Source organism: Theropithecus gelada, chromosome 11 (assembly GCF_003255815.1).
Source record: "Theropithecus gelada isolate Dixy chromosome 11, Tgel_1.0, whole genome shotgun sequence".
Classification (NCBI taxonomy): Eukaryota; Metazoa; Chordata; class Mammalia; order Primates; family Cercopithecidae; genus Theropithecus; species Theropithecus gelada.
In genome coordinates this window covers 38,136,973-38,155,173 of record NC_037679.1, presented here as the reverse complement: position 1 = coordinate 38,155,173, position 18,201 = coordinate 38,136,973, and the positions used below count along the sequence as shown (strand labels likewise).

Below are 18,201 nucleotides of genomic sequence, written 5' to 3'. Positions count from 1 at the left end.
GAGTAAATGGAATAAAAATCAAAATGAAGAGTAAAAGTATCTCCTGATTTTCATGTCATTTGTATTCATAAATTGTTCGATAAGAATACAAATGCTGTTGTTTTGAAGTAAATATAGTAATATAATAAGCAAGATAACATTCGTGAAACTGCTGTGCCTTATAAGTAAAACAAAGATTCTCGTAAGGCCACGTTCACTTGTTTTATTTCAATACTTTATTCCTTCATGTATTTGTCAAAGCAGCACCATCCCTTGCCTTTGTATTTCTCTTTGACACAAGTGAGCTTGAGCTGCAGCATGCATACCATATTTCCCCCAATATTAGTTTCATACAGAAGCTGGATGGTTGCTTGAATAACCAGCACATGTGGCTGATACTTTGCATTTTCTTTCTTTATTACATTTTCAGAATCAATAGGAGATAAGCTCTTATACCAGCCATTGTTATCAATATCAAGGAGACACAAACACAAGATATGTGAACAAAATGAAATTCGAAATGTCAATAGGAGAGACGTTGTTGTAGGAAAGTACTAGATAATTAAATTTAAGAAAGAACCTAAATTTTGGACTTCTCACAATACAGTGTGATATGGCAGACACAGATAAGAATTTGTACTTAAAAACACATGCAGACATCATGCGCATTGTCTTTTCTATAATAGAACAAAGTAAATGTCTGGAAAGACAGTGTAAACCAGATAGTCGTGGTTTAAATGTCAATAGATTGCTTGAGTTATAGTTTTTAAAGTCAGAAAAAATTACAATAATAGGAGAGCTATGGCAAAAATATTTAATATATTACTTATTTACCTAGATCACCATCAGAGATTATGAACTTTTTGAGGATAGAGGCCTGCCTTTTATTTGCTCCGGGCACAGCACCTAGTATATTGCAGAGTCTCAGAAACAAATGAACAATTAGTACCTATTAAGCCTTCTCACAGAGGCTGCTGGTGAATGGCAGCATTCACAGGCACCTAAGACATTCAGGTGCACTAGCTCATGTTCAAATACCACCCACAATCCCTCAATTATGGTACAAAAACACAGAAACTTATTTTCTGAAATTCAGTTTCTTCTTCTTTCCTGTGAATGTTCTAAGCTCTTCTTCTATTATTTCTGCTTGTTCTATTTATGACTCAACAAGTCTGTCTATCCCCTTATCACGCTGATATAATCTGTTTCTTCCAGTAGCCATATAGAGTTTTATACAGAGAAGATGAAGATATCTTGGCACAGTGGGTATGTTTTTGGAGACATCATCTGGTCCTGATTTTAAATACAATCTATAAGAGAATGTCTACTGTAGCAGACATGGAAGGTTACCTTCCCAACACGTCCTAGCTTTTTCTTTGATGATGGAACTTCAGTCACAAGTAATAACTCATACTTGTCCTCTCAAATTTAGATAACACACTTCCCTTTTGCAAAGGATGGTATAGGGATGGGCATTTGATGTAGCTCTGGAGGAAGACATTAGGGAAATCCATCGGTAGTTTTCTGGAAGATATTTTCTATCTTATCCCCAGTTAGAAGAGAGAGCTTCTTTTAAAAAGAACCGCTTTCTCCTGCATGTTCTCTTTGCAGTGATTCTGCCTTCTCTGTTGCCATGGGAGGATATGTTGTTTGAGATGCTGCACAAAGTCTGGAAACATGGGGGATAGGCCTGGAGACTCCCAGAGAGGCTGACCCAGGGTTCTTATATCAATTATCTACTGAATAAACATTGGTACTCTCTAGAGTTGGATTTAATAAATAGATATAATAAAGTGACATAACAAATATTAATAATATTTAAGTAAATTTTAGTAAGGTGTTTTTTAATTTGCTATTGGGAATATCTTACTTTATACAAATCCTAATTTGATATCTTCATCCCAGTCTTTTTCCCTGAGGTCCAGCCTCCTATATTTTAACTGCCTAACTGACTTATCTTAGAAGTCTAAAGATGACCTCAAACCTAACATAAAAACAAAATTTGTTTTCTCCTCCCCTACCCATTTCTGTTGGAGTCTTCCCCATCAGAGTAAATGGCTTCACCAAAGTGTTCAAGGAAAAACTCTAGGGTAATTATTTTCATGATTCCTTCTCTCTTATTTTCCATATTCAATCTATCAACAAGTCATGTAGGTTCTACTTTTAAAATATATCTCAAGTCTAGTAACTTCTCAGTAGTGTGCAGCCACAAGCCTAATCAAAATTACCAACTCTGGTAGCTGCCTCACCTGGAGTACTGCAGTAACTTCCTATTGTTCTATCTGCCTGTACTCTTGACATCTAAATATTGTCTTCTGTACAGAAACTGGAATACATTTTTTATAATAGTCGATCATTTTATAGCATTTTCCTGTTGAAAACCCTCCAATGGTTGTTCATTATATTTGGCCGAAAATCAAAACTCCGTGCCATTTCTCACAAGGCTCTGCATGATTTGATTTCCATCTAAATCTATGACTTCATATCTCCAAATATATTTCCTCATTCACTCTACACCAGCCTCTGTTGTTGTGTCTCGCTCTTTATGTCTGCAATGCTCTTCCAGGAACCATTATCAAGACTCTTCTTCATTGCCTTTGGGGTTTTACACAAAGTCGTTTTCTCAATGAGGCCATCTCTAAACAATCTATGTAAATTTCACCCCTATGTACAAGTTAAGTTCTTGCTTTCTTCTTGGCATTTATCATTAGTATACTTTACATTTTATATATATTTATTACATATATTTATTATTATATATATTTATTATTTATATAATATTTGTTATATATAATATAAATCTTACTATATACCTTGCATTATATTGGATAAATAGATAATAAGATATATATCTATGTACCTTGATTTATTGATATAAAGATAACATAGTATATAATGTAGATGTATTTATCTTGTTTATTATCTGTTTAATATCTCATTTATTGTCTGCTTCTCCAATATAATGTAAAAACCATGATGGCAGGAATTTGCCCTATTTTGCTCACTATTGTATCCCCCGGCACCAGGTATAATGCCTAATGCATTGTACATTTTGAAAAAATATTTGTTCAGTGAGTGAATAAGTGACTGACTGAATGAGAGAGATGACAAGTTTGATTTCTTGACCACATAGAATCAGCCTCACAAAAATAAATATTGATTGAATAAATAAATGGTTTGTAATGGAAAGCAGAATATCCCTCCACAGTTCCATTACCTTTTCACCCGGCGTGATAGCTTATGGGCTGGCTTTTGTTGAGGAGTTTTGCATCTACGTCCATGAGAGATACTGTCTATAGTATTCTTTTCTTGTATTGCCTTTGCCTGGTTTTGATATTCCTGTAATTCTGTCATCACAGAAGGAGTTAGGATGTATTCCCTCTGCTTCTATCTTCCGGAAGAGATCATAGAGAACTAGTAAAATCTCTTCTTTAAATGTTGAGTAAAATTCACTAGTGAGCCCATCCAAGCTTGGCATAGGTTGGCTTTTTAGGGTTTATTTTATATATCCCTAATGTAAAGTAAATAGCAAATAGTAACTATGTATGCAGAGTACTGTAGGCTCAAGTAAGGTTTTATATTCCAATAAAGAGAGGTAGCAGGGGAAGGTCATGTATAGCCTCATGGGTTCTTGAAAGGACCTTATGTCCTGCCAGGGATAAGGATATAACTCTAAAACATAACAAGAGTTGAGTAAAAAAATAGTCTCATTGATTCAGCCTGAAACTTTGTGTTTTTTTCCCCCACATCTGGAAAAGGTCTAACTAATGTTCTGGGCATAGCCTATGAGGTCATTTAGCTAACACGTGACCTCATGAACCCATCAGCCTCAGAGTACTTCTCCTTTGTGAGAGATGTATCTTTTTGTCTAAAAAACACACACCATTTCAAATTAAAGTGTACTTGATGAATGCGTATTTCTTTTGGAGAGGACACAGACTCATTAAAAGAAATGTTCCTCATGCTTAGAAAGGCTGCCTCCTCATTTGTACTGATCATAATGACAACGCCTTCACAGTGGAGTTTGTCGAAGACTGCTTCCTGGTGCATAAACTCGTTCTAAAAGTTGCAAATACACAGCTGAATGTTTTGAACGATGGAAGCATTTCTGAAATCTAAGATGACCATAGTGAAGGACAATACTCATTTGGATATAAGCCCTTTATTTGATATGAGCCCTTTATTAAAATAAAGTTTTGGCCAGGCACGGTGGCTCACGTCTGTAATCCCAGCACTTTTCGAGGCGGGCAGATCACGAGGTCAGATCGAGACCATCCTGGCTAACAGGGTGAAACCCTGTCTCTACTAAAAATAGAAAAAACTAGCCGGGCGAGGTGGCGGGCACCTGTAGTCCCAGCTACTCGGGAGGCTGAGGCAGGAGAACAGCGTGAACCTGGGAGGCGGAGCTTGCAGTGAGCCAAGATCACGCCACTGCACTCCCGCCTGGGCAACAGAGCAAGGCTCTGTCTCAAAACATAATAATAATAATAAAATAAAATAAAATAAAAAAGAAAGTTTTATTATTTCATGGTCGTGCTTCATAAAACTTTAATATTTTTCAGTTCTGCACTGTGACTATCTTTAATAAGAGATATCAGAAACATTGGGGCAATTTTTCACCTGTTTTCTGAGACTGACAATGTTGATGGCATTTTTGGAAAGGAGAAAGATATGTAGCTAATCCTTCATGTATATGGAGAACAACTCATTACAGTCCAGAATTCTATTACAGAGAGACATACAAATAGATATATATCCTGTTTCACAAACTAAATTTCAGCATACATATCAAATAGATGATTTATATTCCAGAACAAAAATATGTAGTTTCAGGACATGAATGAAAAGGCTTTCTTAATGTGGAAAAATATTTTTCCCCTGTCAGGAGAAATGTGAATTTCATTAAATATAAACAAGAATTACTAGCATTAGAAACCAAAAAATCTTTACTTTGGAGATATAATTGTTAATTAATAAATATATTTAATTTATAATTAAATTAAAGATAATTTTCAATTAGTACAATATGTTAGCTAAAACACTGCAAAAATTGTAACCAGGAAAGAAATTGTTGTCACTGTTTCATTAAAAAAAAAAAAAACAAAACTACCGACTAATGAAAGAATTTTGGGGAAAACACAATAGATGTTTTTAAACTGTCATATGTTCTAAGGCATCAGAGATCAACAAACTAATGGTTTATCAGAGATATACAAAAAGAAATTGGAACAAATGTTACATAGCAATAAAATTCAACTTTATGATGAACACAGAGATTATTTTTATAAGGTCAGCTTTATGCACATAAATCATCTTCCTTATTCACCAGCGACATTTCTTTCAGTAGAAAAACACAAACTTAGATTTTCAGTTTGAATATTCTTCTTAGTTAGGAGAAACTGGTGGGAAAATACTGGCCTGTGTGTCCATAACATAATGGAATATGATAAAACCAGATAAGTTTTGAATACTAGGTTACATAAAAAGCAGGCAAAGCTGCATATAATTTTTATAGTTATATATAATTTATCTTTCCTTCTGTTTTTATTTTTCCCTTCTTCAAAGTGCTTTTCTACAGAAAAGGACAAAGTTGTTGGTAAATAAAAATAGATTCATGTACATTTTCCTAACTACAGTTTATTGGATGAATACTGTTTGAAATTACTTCTTTTGTTGATTTAAGTAGATTAAATAAAGGGAACATCTGGTATCCAAAATAAACTTGAAGCATACTGATCATAAACCAATTTATAAAGTCCTATTTAAGACACTAAATTATGAAATAGAATTTCCTTACATTTATACTCAGAAGTTAACCAGCAGTATATAAGAAGTCCCAACAGTTTTAGAATTAACAATTCTAAAAGAACATAAAGAATGTGTTATCATGTCTTCTACTTGGAATGTGCCCATTAACATGAAGGGGGTTCATGAGCAATGGTGATCAGGGTGACAGTTCTGTCACCGGAGAGGTACTTTCTTGGATGCCATCAGATAGTGGTCATTTCTACTTCTATATAACAGAAAAACAACCACTAACCCCAAATGATTAATCTGATTATTCTATGTATTCAGGTGCCATCTTGAAGGGGAGTCATTTTAGAAAGAATATATTCTTCTTTCTTAGATTCTCCCTTGCTTACAGTTAAATAACAAAATCATATAATAACTTATCACCTAGAAAATTGTGAGTGTTCATATTTCAGAAATTTAGGTTTATTATACTAAGTATAGTTTTAATACTTATCCATAAATATGTGAGAACTGGGAGGTAATACAGTAGAGTATTTCTGCATTTTTAAACAGAACTGTATTATGATTTTTCACAAAAGATAAATAGCTGCCTTTTAAAAAGAATTCAAGAAGAAATGTCAACATTCTCTTCTCAAAATATTGCATTATGTCATTTGTTGTTCTTTCCTACAGTTTCAGTAAGTTTCTTTGTGGTTCTTGGTATACAATGTGTCTTGTAATGGTATATATTCACTTTGAATCCACACTTGATGCTTCTTTCTTTTTTCTCATTTTAGCATCTTGAATTTCTTTTCTTACAAGATTGTGTCACGAACTACAAATTACTGTGGTTTTGTTGCTCTTTCCACCTTCCTGTTAATTCTTTTTCTATTGTGGGACCTAAATTTGAACCCAAGTCTCTAATGAAGTAATCGTATCCAAGATTATTTTTGCTATGCTTCTATTTAAATACCTTAGAAGAATGTTTATTTTTAACATTAGCATATTGTCAACTTGTCAGCTATTGTGAACCAAAAATTCCATCTAATTTTCTGTGTATTTGATAGCAAATTGTAATTCATCTTCATGTGTGTTTCTTCCATGAATATAAATATTTAATATATTTTCCATTCAATTACATTCTATTCTTCATTTCTAATTTGTAATTATCTAATTTGTAATTTTTATTTGTAATAGACAAATTAGATTTTTGTTGTTGAGTTGTAGGATTTCTTTGTATATTGTGGATATTAAATCATCATCATGACAACTAAAAGATAACAATTTAGAAGATCAAATGACCAAAAAGCAAGAGAAAAAAATCTCATAATGCTATATAAAATGCACGTTTTATTCACTTCTCTGTAGGAATATTATAATTCAGCCAATAGGTTAATAAATAAAACACTTTGGGGTATTTGTGCCATAAAAAAATAAATAAAATAGGCATACTCTAATGGTAAATATACCACTGTGTTGCTAGGATGCTCTGAATTTTTAATTTCTTGATAAATTGTCCAGGGAATAAAAATCCATCACAGGTATGTAAAGGCTGGAATTGTTTTGAGAATTTTTAAAATCTAAGATGTAATAAAGGGATTTATACAAATTTCTTAATAATTGTCTTGATAATTTTTCTTGGTAGTTGGTCTGTCTCTAGATGCTATTAAGATTTGCCCTAGATAAGGGCATACTCAATACAATATATGTTGTCTGTATTTTGATGAAACCATGGTTGTAAATATTTAGGTCTGAAAACTATCATTCTCGGATTCATTTAATGAAAAGGATAGTATCATTAATGGAATGTTGCTAAGGACCAAACTTGTTACTGGCACATCTTTATGTATCAAATTTTTAAAATTTTAATGATGCCAGAGAGGTGCCCTTTCAACAGCTAGTTAAGTTCCCTAAGATATAGAAACTTTACACTGCCTTGATTCTTTACTTTTGCAGTTATCTAAACTCTTACACTGCTATTCTTCTTAGCAATAACTTCAAATGCGAAATTTTTATGTTCCTTAAGATTATCCTTCTAGTTCTCGAACCATCATCAGATGTAACCTATTGCATTTCAACATGTATATTCAGACATTTATATGTGTACACATGTAAATGAGTATCCTGTTCTAATATCTTGGAATAGTGTGAAAAATGTGTAAACAATTTAGTGGCTAAAACTTTATACCATCTTTGTGCCAAGTACACATAGTAAATGTTGAATGGTTAAGCTAGAGATCCTGGAGGAGGTTGTTTGGATAATTGGAATAAGTTATTGCCAGATAGTTTATGATCATTGACAACTTAATACAGAAAATGCATTCCGATGTGTTGAAATGGGACACTTAATCACTGGAAAATGTAATTAAGAAAAATCTCATGACAACAAAAGATGCAGTTGAGGCCTGGGCTGTGAGGTATTTGATTCCATAATGGCCACATTGGAGCAACTCTAGTGTTACTTATGTCTGGCTATGTGGATTAAATTTCTTAGGCAATTCATCTTATCTAATATGTTAATTTATGAATTTATTTGTTCCTCCCACTTAAGATGATGGAAAATCTTAAAAGAGTTAAAATAAGTGGATTATATTAATTTCAGTGCAATGTTGAAAACAGTAAGAATCAAGGAGGCTAAAATGAAGCGTAGGATTACTGACTGAAAAAAAAAACTTGGAGGAAGAAAATTTAGACAAAAATACGATTAAAGTTAGTGAATAAACAAGATTTTGATGGGTCTTATTATTTATATATTTGTTCCTTGTTAATAGTCTACCTCTCTACTAGAAGGTAGTCTCCATGAGGACAGGGGCCTGGACAAGAGGATCTGAAGAATAACTGACATTGTAGATGCTTAATAAAATCGTTGAATAAACAAAGGTATGGACTCAGGCTGCATGATGGATAAGATTTGTTGGATCAGGGAAGTGTAGGAGACAAAAATAGATTTATTGGAAACTTAAGTGTAGGAAATATTATCAAGCAAGTTTATATGTGAGTACAACTGATGACATAGCATCAGTTATAAATTTTGAGCTATCACTTCTACGGTTTGGAGTAACAAAACCATTTGGAAAATTCACACAAGGCTGTGAGACTATACCATCATCCTCTTCTTAAGCCCAGGTTTTTATAGTAACTTTCAGAAGGTGCCAAATAGAGATTCAGGTAACTCAACACAGGCATTGACCATTCCTGTCCTAAGACACTTCTTTGAATGTTGCCAAAACTCATCCTTTGCTCTTGTTTCTTGAAAATGGAATGGAAATGAGGGGTGCTTGATACTGAAAAATTCCTCTAAACACCTTTCTTCAATAAAAGATGAACCATTCTTTTTTCCCAGTCTTATTCACCTATCTCTCCAGTAAAATTTCTAGAGTTAAAAGGGATTTTAGAAACTTACATGATGACCTTCTGTACTTCAAACTAACTAGTAATGGAGATTTAGACTTTTATTTCACTGAAAATTACAGTTGATGAAGAATTATGGGCAATTTTTCCAGGATGCCTTTCTAACGTCTTGCTTCGTAAACCATAGATTAGCCTAGTAGTGAGATATATCAGCCCAAAAAGAGCTATATATTGCAGGTCTTCAATTTGAATGTATTAGTTTTTATTCACTTTGAATGGATAATTTTTATCATGAGCAAATAGTTCTATTTTTTTTTCCATCTCTAAAAATTGTTTTTAAGGTTAAATGGAAGTGATAAGGGCTCTACTTAGGACTGCTAAGACATCCTTAAAATCAGAAGAATAGAGGAACAAGACAGATACCTCCTTTTTTTGCACCTTCTTCTCTGGGTTATCCACACTCCTAGCCCTCCATGCCTAGGCATGGATGCCACCTGTTCTCTTCAATTATCCAAATTTAAGAAACAGAAAATAAAGGAGAAATGGTAAAATACAAAATACTAAAATTCAAATATAACAAAATATTCTTTGTGTCCTAATGTCTGGGCTAAAAGTAACAAAAATTACATAGTGTTGACTACATAGTAGGTATTCAATAAATAAATTCATAAATTAAATGAACAGCTGTGCACACAAAGACAGCAAATTGGTAAATTTGGTTCACTTGATGCCGAATTTTTTGAAAGAAATGAAGGGTAGAATTCCTTAGAAAGTGGAGCTCAATAAAACCTTGAGTAAGGAGTTAATCCACTCAGAAAAAGCTGTTGGTGGAAGGCTGTCCCTTCACTCCATTAGTTGGCACCCACTGAGTCCCTTAGCTGTCCCTTCACTCCATTAGTTGGCACCCACTGAGTTAGCATGCATGCTCACTATCTCTCCTTACCATTTCCTCTACACAGCTGCTTTCTAAATGGATGTGTAACAGCATAGTTATCTATTCATTTTAAAAGAATTAAGGCCAGTCATGGTGGCTCACGCCTGTAATCTCAGAACTTTGGGAGGTCGAGGCAGTGGATCACCTGAGGTCAGGAGTTTTTTACCAGCCTGGCCAACATGGAGAAACTCCATCTCTACTAAAAGTACAAAATTAGCTGGGCGTGGTGGCTCACACCTGTAATCCCAGCTACTCAGGAGGCTGAGGCAGGAGAATCATTTGAACCCAGGAGGTGGAGGTTGCAGTGAGCCAGGATCACACCACTGCACTCTAGCCTGGGCAACATGAGCAAAACTCTGTCTCAAAAGGAAAAGAAAAATTGAATACACCTGTTCTTCTGGATTATAAACATACCATTTATGAGCAAATTTTCTATTTAATAGCTAGTTCAATGCTGTTGGCCACTCATACTTGAGATCCTTTTGCCTTTCATTCTCTAAATCTACCCAGCATCTCTCCCCTCCATCTCCCTCTCCCCTGCTCAAAGGAATACTGCTCATGCTATCATCCCACTTTCTCTGTGTTTTAGAAAAGTATCCTACCCTCTTTTAATTTCTCATTTATTTATAAGCAAATTTATTTTCCTTTAGCATTGATATTCAAAGTAAATATATAATTTAATATTTTTGGTTTAATGGGTTTAATTTTGAGGATCATATAGTATTGTTTTCAATGATTCTTCCCTTCAGTTCCTAGTTTTATAACTTTTGTAATTTTACTAAAATGTTGTGGATTTCGTAAAATTGAATCTGGGTATGAAACGTCATTTATAGCATCCTTTATATTTGAAAATAAGTTTTGAGTCCCAAATATTTAACTTCTAAATGAAACATTTGAAACACAACCCAATTAAAGTAGTGCCTGTCCATAATCTAAAAACAATCTTTAAAACTAGATGAAAACAAAAGAATTTTTGATATATAAAATGATTCTTATGAACGCAGAAACAATTTAAACTATTCCGGTCTTTTCGGGACATATTTAGTTTACAAAGTAAGTTAACCTAGAAACTTAAGATTTTGACCATTTTCACGTTTTAGCCCTTGTCTCCATGGAGTTGGCTGTGTAGGAAGCAAAAATTAATTTTATGGGTCAAACATTCTCTGTAGTCTTTCTACTAGAACTAATGTAGATTTTTGCTGTCTTTCAGTGCCTGAGGTAATCATGACATTCTGTCTTTTCATGGTTCAGAAGACAGTTCTTTGTCCCCTAACTCTCGTTTGAGTGTATACTTACTTTAGAGTTTGGTATATTAAATTGGCAAACATGTCTTACTTGTCGTACTGAGAAAATATTCTTATTAAGATTAGATAATATGGAAATATTCATTTATGAAAAAATGGAAAAATCTCAGCCCAAAGAATTCAATTTAGTCATATTAATAAAGCATCTTCTGAAAGTAAGACACTCAAGTAATTCATTTAAATGGAAACCATAACAAAAAGATGGGTTGAAATTCTTTAAAAAGTGGTGTTTATTATATACTTTAATATGTAAAGTATATAACAACAAAAAGATATGTTGAAATTCTTTAAAAAGTGGTTTATTATATACTTAAATATATATAAAATATTGAATATAGACTTGTTATTTACAAAGCTTTGTAAAACTAAAGATTCAAATATGAAAATATGAATGAATTATACAAATTATAAATGTAATACCTTTTACCATTATAAATATTATTCATTATTTGGCAACTTGGAAAATGCTTTTAAATAACAGACATCCATATCCTTAATTAACACTAAATATTAAAAATTTTAATTTAAAATATTTAAGACTGATATTAAAGGCAAAATAAACAACCTAGAATGCTTTGTGCAGCAAGTAATGAAAACATGTAGAAAAATTTAAAATCCAAATTTAACTTGATTTTGGTGTTTTTATTTTTGTTATCAGTTATACATCTAGTTTTACAATGCTTTTCTATCAGTTGTTTCCTTGCCCTCATTTTGTAGAGCAGTGGTTATTACACGTTGGGGTACATTATAATCACCTAATATGTATATTTTAAATGCTGGTCCTAGGGCCTACTCTCAAAGATTCTGACTTAAGTCTGGCATGGGACCCAGAACATATATTTTTGTAGGTTGGTTTTAGACCACATTTTGAGATGTTTCTCAAAATAGTTGTAGGACAGAAGATGAAAATGTTCCTAAAAGACATTAATGTAGAAGAGAACAAAATGGAAATATTTTCAGATCTGTATGGTAAGAATCATACTGCAAGGGTATTAGGCACCTGCCCTTCATTGTAAAATGATTAAAATATCCAATGTAAATTAGTACTGTGGCAATTATTTCCTAGAAAACTAAAGTACTATAAATACTGGGTATATGTATTTCCAGAACCACTTTGTTTAAGAAGAAATCCATGTAAAGAAATAGTGATAACTTGAAAAAAATGTTTCCACAATAACAACTGTGATCCTACTCTGTGGTATCTTACTGTAAGAGATAGGAGAAAGTTCTAGTACTGAAATAATTTATTCCTAAAAGGTGAAGAACATTATGATTCAGTATAGTATAAGCCTATAGATACATCTATTTAATAAGTAGGTTAGTTTAATAGGAATATATAGTCGGTATGTTTCTATGTATTTTTGTATTGGTGATCCACTGTAGCAAACTTCCTCAGGAAAAAGAAAAAGTCTAAGATATAAGTAGCAAAATAGAGTCTTACAGCTTCACACTGTAACATTATTTCTCCTGTATACAGTGGAAGTAATGTGAAAGGTTATTCTTTAGAAATCCAAACTTCAGTAGCATGGGACTCCAAATAAAGATCATGAGATAATCTAATCACCTCACATTTACTTCATAGAATTATGTGTATGCCTAATAAAAGTGCGTTAGAAATGACTTAGACCAAAGGAATAATTTGATTGGTTAATGAAGAGTCTAAGAATGATAATTGAATTTGACGGAATTCATTAGTGAAGACATTCAGACAGATACTTTACAACCCCAATTATATACTCTAACATATGTAATAGTCACAGTGTGATATATGTACTTCACTGTTGAATTAGTCATATAGGAAAGAATGAGACACAGCATGGTACAAAGAAACATCAGTCTGAGACAAATTCTGCTCTCCCCTCTAGCCCCTCACCCAAGACTCGTGCTAAAATATCATCTCTGCAGCAGGTCACAAAAGCACAGAGGCAGATGCCATGGCATATTCTTTTAGAATGCAAGGCTGCTCAAGATCATCTACAGATAATGAACCATGACAGCTTTGGATTTGATAGAGTAAAAAATGACAGTGGGAGAAAGCAAACATGTTATCCAAGGAGCCAGTGTGCCACCAGCGAAACTAGCATTTCAAAAACATTAATAATAGTAATAATTTCAGAAGATGTGACAAATACTAATTTCCCCTTAATATCACAAAAACTTTTAAAGAGATACAGTTCTTCAATCTTCGACACAAGTACTACCCCCCTGCCCCACTGCCACATATAAAAAGATACGGATGGATAACAGAGGTTGATCATCAACAAAATGTGTCAGAAATTTGTTTTTTCCAAATACCTTAATCAGACGGTTTCAGTGCAATTTCCAGGAATGAGGGAGTAGACAAATGAGCAGTCTTCCAATCTGAGTCCAGGCGTTTGTTCAAGCTCTTGCTAGTTCTTGCTAGCTCTTGCTAGTTGTCCTGTTTTCCCTTGAGAGAGAGAGAATAATAGAAAGAATCTGTGAAAATGCTAGCCTGCAACTCTGCACATTGACTGGGTATAGACTTCTGCTTATTGACTGGGTATAGACTTCTGCTTATGCAGCCCATTCATTATTCACGTCCTGCTCTTGCTTCCTCAATTCCTGGTTGTGCTGGGTGCTCCAGGCTAAGAACCAATAGTTATGAATCATGCTGACATTTAAAAAAAACTAGAAGAATAAACATTTCAAAAGAGCAACTTTTTCATATTATTCTGACATCTCCTGCTCAATGGCATTGGTCTATAGAGGAGAAATAGCCTGTGCTGCCACAGAAGGCACCCAGTGGAATTACCAACAGCAGGGAATTATCTAAGCAATTCACACTTTGTTTTGCTAACAAGACTCCATGTTAGGATACTGGAGTGCTATCCTTTTCTGGCAATGTTCTCCTACCTTTTCAGAATTATTGAAAAGCTAACTGAGTCTATTTTGATTTGTGAATCTCTTTGTGAGCAACAGCAGCTGCAGCAGTGCTAATAAAAAGGAAAGACATTGCTATTTACCTAGGAAGAACTTTGAAATACTGCACATACAAAAGCATTTGAGTGGTAGGGAAGCTCAATCAAATACTTTAATATTCCCTTCCTTCCTCACTTTCTTTGCCCTTTTGGGCTCCCTTCCTCTCTCCTTTCTTTTACATTTTTTTCTCTTCTTTTTTCCCCATTCTTTCTTTTTAAATTTTTTTTTGGTTCTCTTTAATGCACTCCCTGTTGCATTTATCTACTTTTTTTATATAAAACTGCAAAAAAATTTGCCCCATATTTCTACTGTCTTATATTTGATGGTTGAAAGTAATAATTTTAGAATATGGAATCTCAAAAACACTGAGTTATAAAGTAGCATAATTCTTTCACAGATATAAAAACACAGGTAGACAGAATTCACATTATCAGCTGAATCCTTTAGACCAATTAAGAATTGAGGCTTTGCATAGTAGAACATATATTAAAATCATATTGTATACCACTAGTTTATAAAATATGTCATTTGTCAATTGAAATAAATAAATTTTAAAAACATTTAGGTTTTGTCGATTCCAGTGACTCCAATACAAATCACATCATTCTGCTGTCTTTACAGTTCAGTTTTCAACTCTCCAGAGGAAGCTGACATGGCAACATTCTGTTATATGAAGATTTGAATTTTCCTACTACAAGATAAATGAATACATAATCCCCTACAGCTTTCATTATATTCTGAATAGAATTTTATATTTCCTCTGCAGTTATTAAACCATTCTCTTTGCCAACCAGTGGATTGGAATCATTCTGGCATAAATCCATATAGAAAAACAAGGGAATTTACAGGGTTTGGGAAAACTTAAGTCCTTAGTTTAAAGGAACAGATTCTTCACAAGAGAGTTTTATTCCCTGAGTGGCTTCTGAGCAACATTTTGCCCGGCTGATACAGACAAGAAATAGTTGACTCCAGCTCAGGCTGCTTTTAATACTTCTTTACTACCTGTGATTTGTTTAATGAATATTAATCATCTATTTAAAACTTTTTTTTTTCTTTTTGGCCAGGTCGTGGGGATAAAAAAGAGAAAAGACAAGTTCCTGCCTCTAAAAAAGTTGGGGTGACACATATGGAAATAAAATATTTTTATAAATTGGTAAGTGTCATGGTGTAAATTTGGGATATGCTAGTCAGTGAGGAAAGATTCTTCCCATCCTCAAAAATAATTCTAATTTCTCACTCTAAAAAACACAGAAAACATCACCAACACTGTATGTTTGCCTTCTATGTGTATGTCCTTTAGAATACCGAGCATGAGGTGATTAAACAATAATGCCCTGAGCTATTGCTATCTGGGATTATTTAATGGTTTTACCCATTTGTGATTTTTCATAATTAAATTTTTTTAAACAATGATTCCAAGCATAAAGTGGCTTCCCCTCAACTCTCTGAAAGTGTTTGAAACCTTTCTCCCATGGCTACAAGTTCCAGAAAGTATCTTATTCCTCAGAGGGAATGGCCACCAGAATCAGATTCCACGTTAGAGAAAATGCATGAGTTAGTAATACATACCCATTCTAGAAGCCAAATAGCAAAGATTAAAAACCGTCTGTCATTGGGACTATGAGCTTACAAGCAAGCACAGCAGCCTTCCAACAGAGTCTGGGGCAAGAGCCCCATAGATTTAAAAACACAGATTAAATAACACAGATTCAACTAGAATCATTTTCTCAGTCCCATGGTTTAAAGGATGTTACCAGCTCCCACAAGAACCCACTTTGCCAAGTGTTGCATAAAACTACATGTTGTAAATTGAAGACACTTTTGATGAAATTTATTCTTTAATTCTCTCAGGAACAATTTTCTAAATGCCTAGTCTATGCCAGGCAGGGTGCAAAGCAGTGAAAGTACACTGGCCAAGGAGAGAAACAACTGCCTCCTCTCACCTCATCCCACAGAACTTGCAATCTGAGGAGGGGTATTTGATAAATACACAGAGTATAACATAAGTGTTTACATAATTTAAATAGTAATAAGTTCCCAAAGGATAGGTAAAGACTCTTGAAGAGTGAAAACAGGGGAACCTCATGGAGACTTGGCTTCCATGCAGAAATCACACTTAGGTATTAAAAAGTGAGCAGGAGTTAGTTGGGTTTGGGGGTGGGGTGGGATGAGGGAGGTGGGGACTGAGCCCAACATGGGAACTATATGTGTGAGAAGACCTAAGGCAGGAAGGAACTTTATATGTTTGACAGATTTAAAAAAATAAAAAGTTACTATGGCTTGAATATAGTGAGTTTAGAGAAACACGGAGGATAATGAAGCTAGAGGTGGGCATGGGTCAGTTTGTGCTGAGGGGTCTATGTGAGGGGGGTCATGAGAAGCCTCTGGAGGATCTAATTTCTTTAGTCGCTCTTTGAAGAATGGATTGAGGTGGAGGCAGGAATGAAGAGGGGTAGGAGATAAGATTTATCATGATTAAAAAAAAATTCTTGTACCTATTCTCAGGAGTAACTATTATATTGGTTTAAAAAATAATTTTTGGAAGACCTGATATTTAGTAGATTGATCTGTTTTCTTAATTTATAAGTAATGCTGTATTTTTCTTCATAGTACTGATCATTATCTAACATAGCTATGCACCAAATAATAAAATTTCAGTTAATGATGATGGTCTCATAAGCTTATCATACCATATTTTTACTGTACTATGTTTCAATACACCAACACCATTGTGTTACAATTGTCTACAGTGTTCAGTGCAGTAACATGCTGTACTGGTTTGGAGCTTAGGAGCAATAGGCTATACCATCTAACTGACATGTGTAGTTAGCCTATATCATCTAGGTTTGTGTAAATACACTCTATGATGTTCACCCAATGACAAAATGCCTAATGATGCATTTCTCACAACAAGTCCCTGTCATTAAGTAAGACATGACTGCACATGCTTTTTCTCTCTACTATAGTTGCTTTGAAAATCTACAAGAATTATTTTTTTTTCAGTTTGGTTTTTGCTGCATGTCTAGGATGTAGGACATCACTTGGCATAGAACAGTAGTAGCTCAGTAAATACATCTTGAATGAGTAAACAAATGTATTGTTTTGAAAATTGTCTCCAAGATATTAGGAATTATTTAGTGCTAATGTTCTTGTAAAGTTACTTTTATACAAGGTCAACTTGCGTAGTAAGTTGGAGCATATGAGATAAATAAAATATGTTCCTGGTTATTTGTCATTGAAAACATTCTTTAGGTTGATTCCATACATTGGCTATGAATACTGCAAATGTAGGGGAATGGAGATACCCCTTCGACATATCGTTTTCATTTTCTTTGGATATATACCCAGTAATGGGATTGCTGGATCATAAGGTAGTTTTATTTCTAATTTTTTGAGAAGCCTCCATAGAATGGTGGTTATCAGGGCCTGGGGTGGTTGGAGGTTGGGCTGGGGAGATGTTGGCCAAAGGACACAAAATTTCAGTTAGAAGGAATAAGTACAGGAGATCTACTGTACAACATGGTGACTGTAGTTAGTAATATGAGGTAGTCATAAAAATACTAAGAGTGGATGTAAAGTGTTCTTACCACAAAAATGGTAATTACATGAGGTAATGCATATGTTAATTAGCTAGTGTTAGTCATTTCACAATGTACACAGACTTCAAACATCATGTTGTGTATGTAAATACATACAATTTTTCCTGTGAATTAAAAAATAAAGTTAAAAGAAACAGTCGTTAGAATTGTTGTAGCTTATTAAAAAGGTGTAAGCGGCCGGGCGCGGTGGCTCAAGCCTGTAATCCCAGCACTTTGGGAGGCCGAGACGGGCGGATCACGAGGTCAGGAGATCGAGACCATCCTGGCTAACACAGTGAAACCCCGTCTCTACTAAAAATACAAAAAATTAGCCGGGCGTGGTGGCGGCGCCTGTAGTCCCAGCTACTCGGGAGGCTGAGGC

General features: G+C 34.1%; 1 protein-coding gene across 3 annotated transcripts in view; it reads right to left on the bottom strand.

Annotated features, from left to right (window-relative positions):
- Positions 1 to 18,201, bottom strand: part of SYT1 (synaptotagmin 1) — a 600,120-nt gene that overhangs the window by 472,745 nt on the left and 109,174 nt on the right. For all 3 annotated transcript variants that reach the window (XM_025402035.1, XM_025402033.1, XM_025402036.1), the window contains one exon: positions 13,597 to 13,729. The gene's annotated coding sequence lies outside the window, so the exon portion shown is untranslated. The remainder of the gene's footprint in view (positions 1 to 13,596; positions 13,730 to 18,201) is intronic.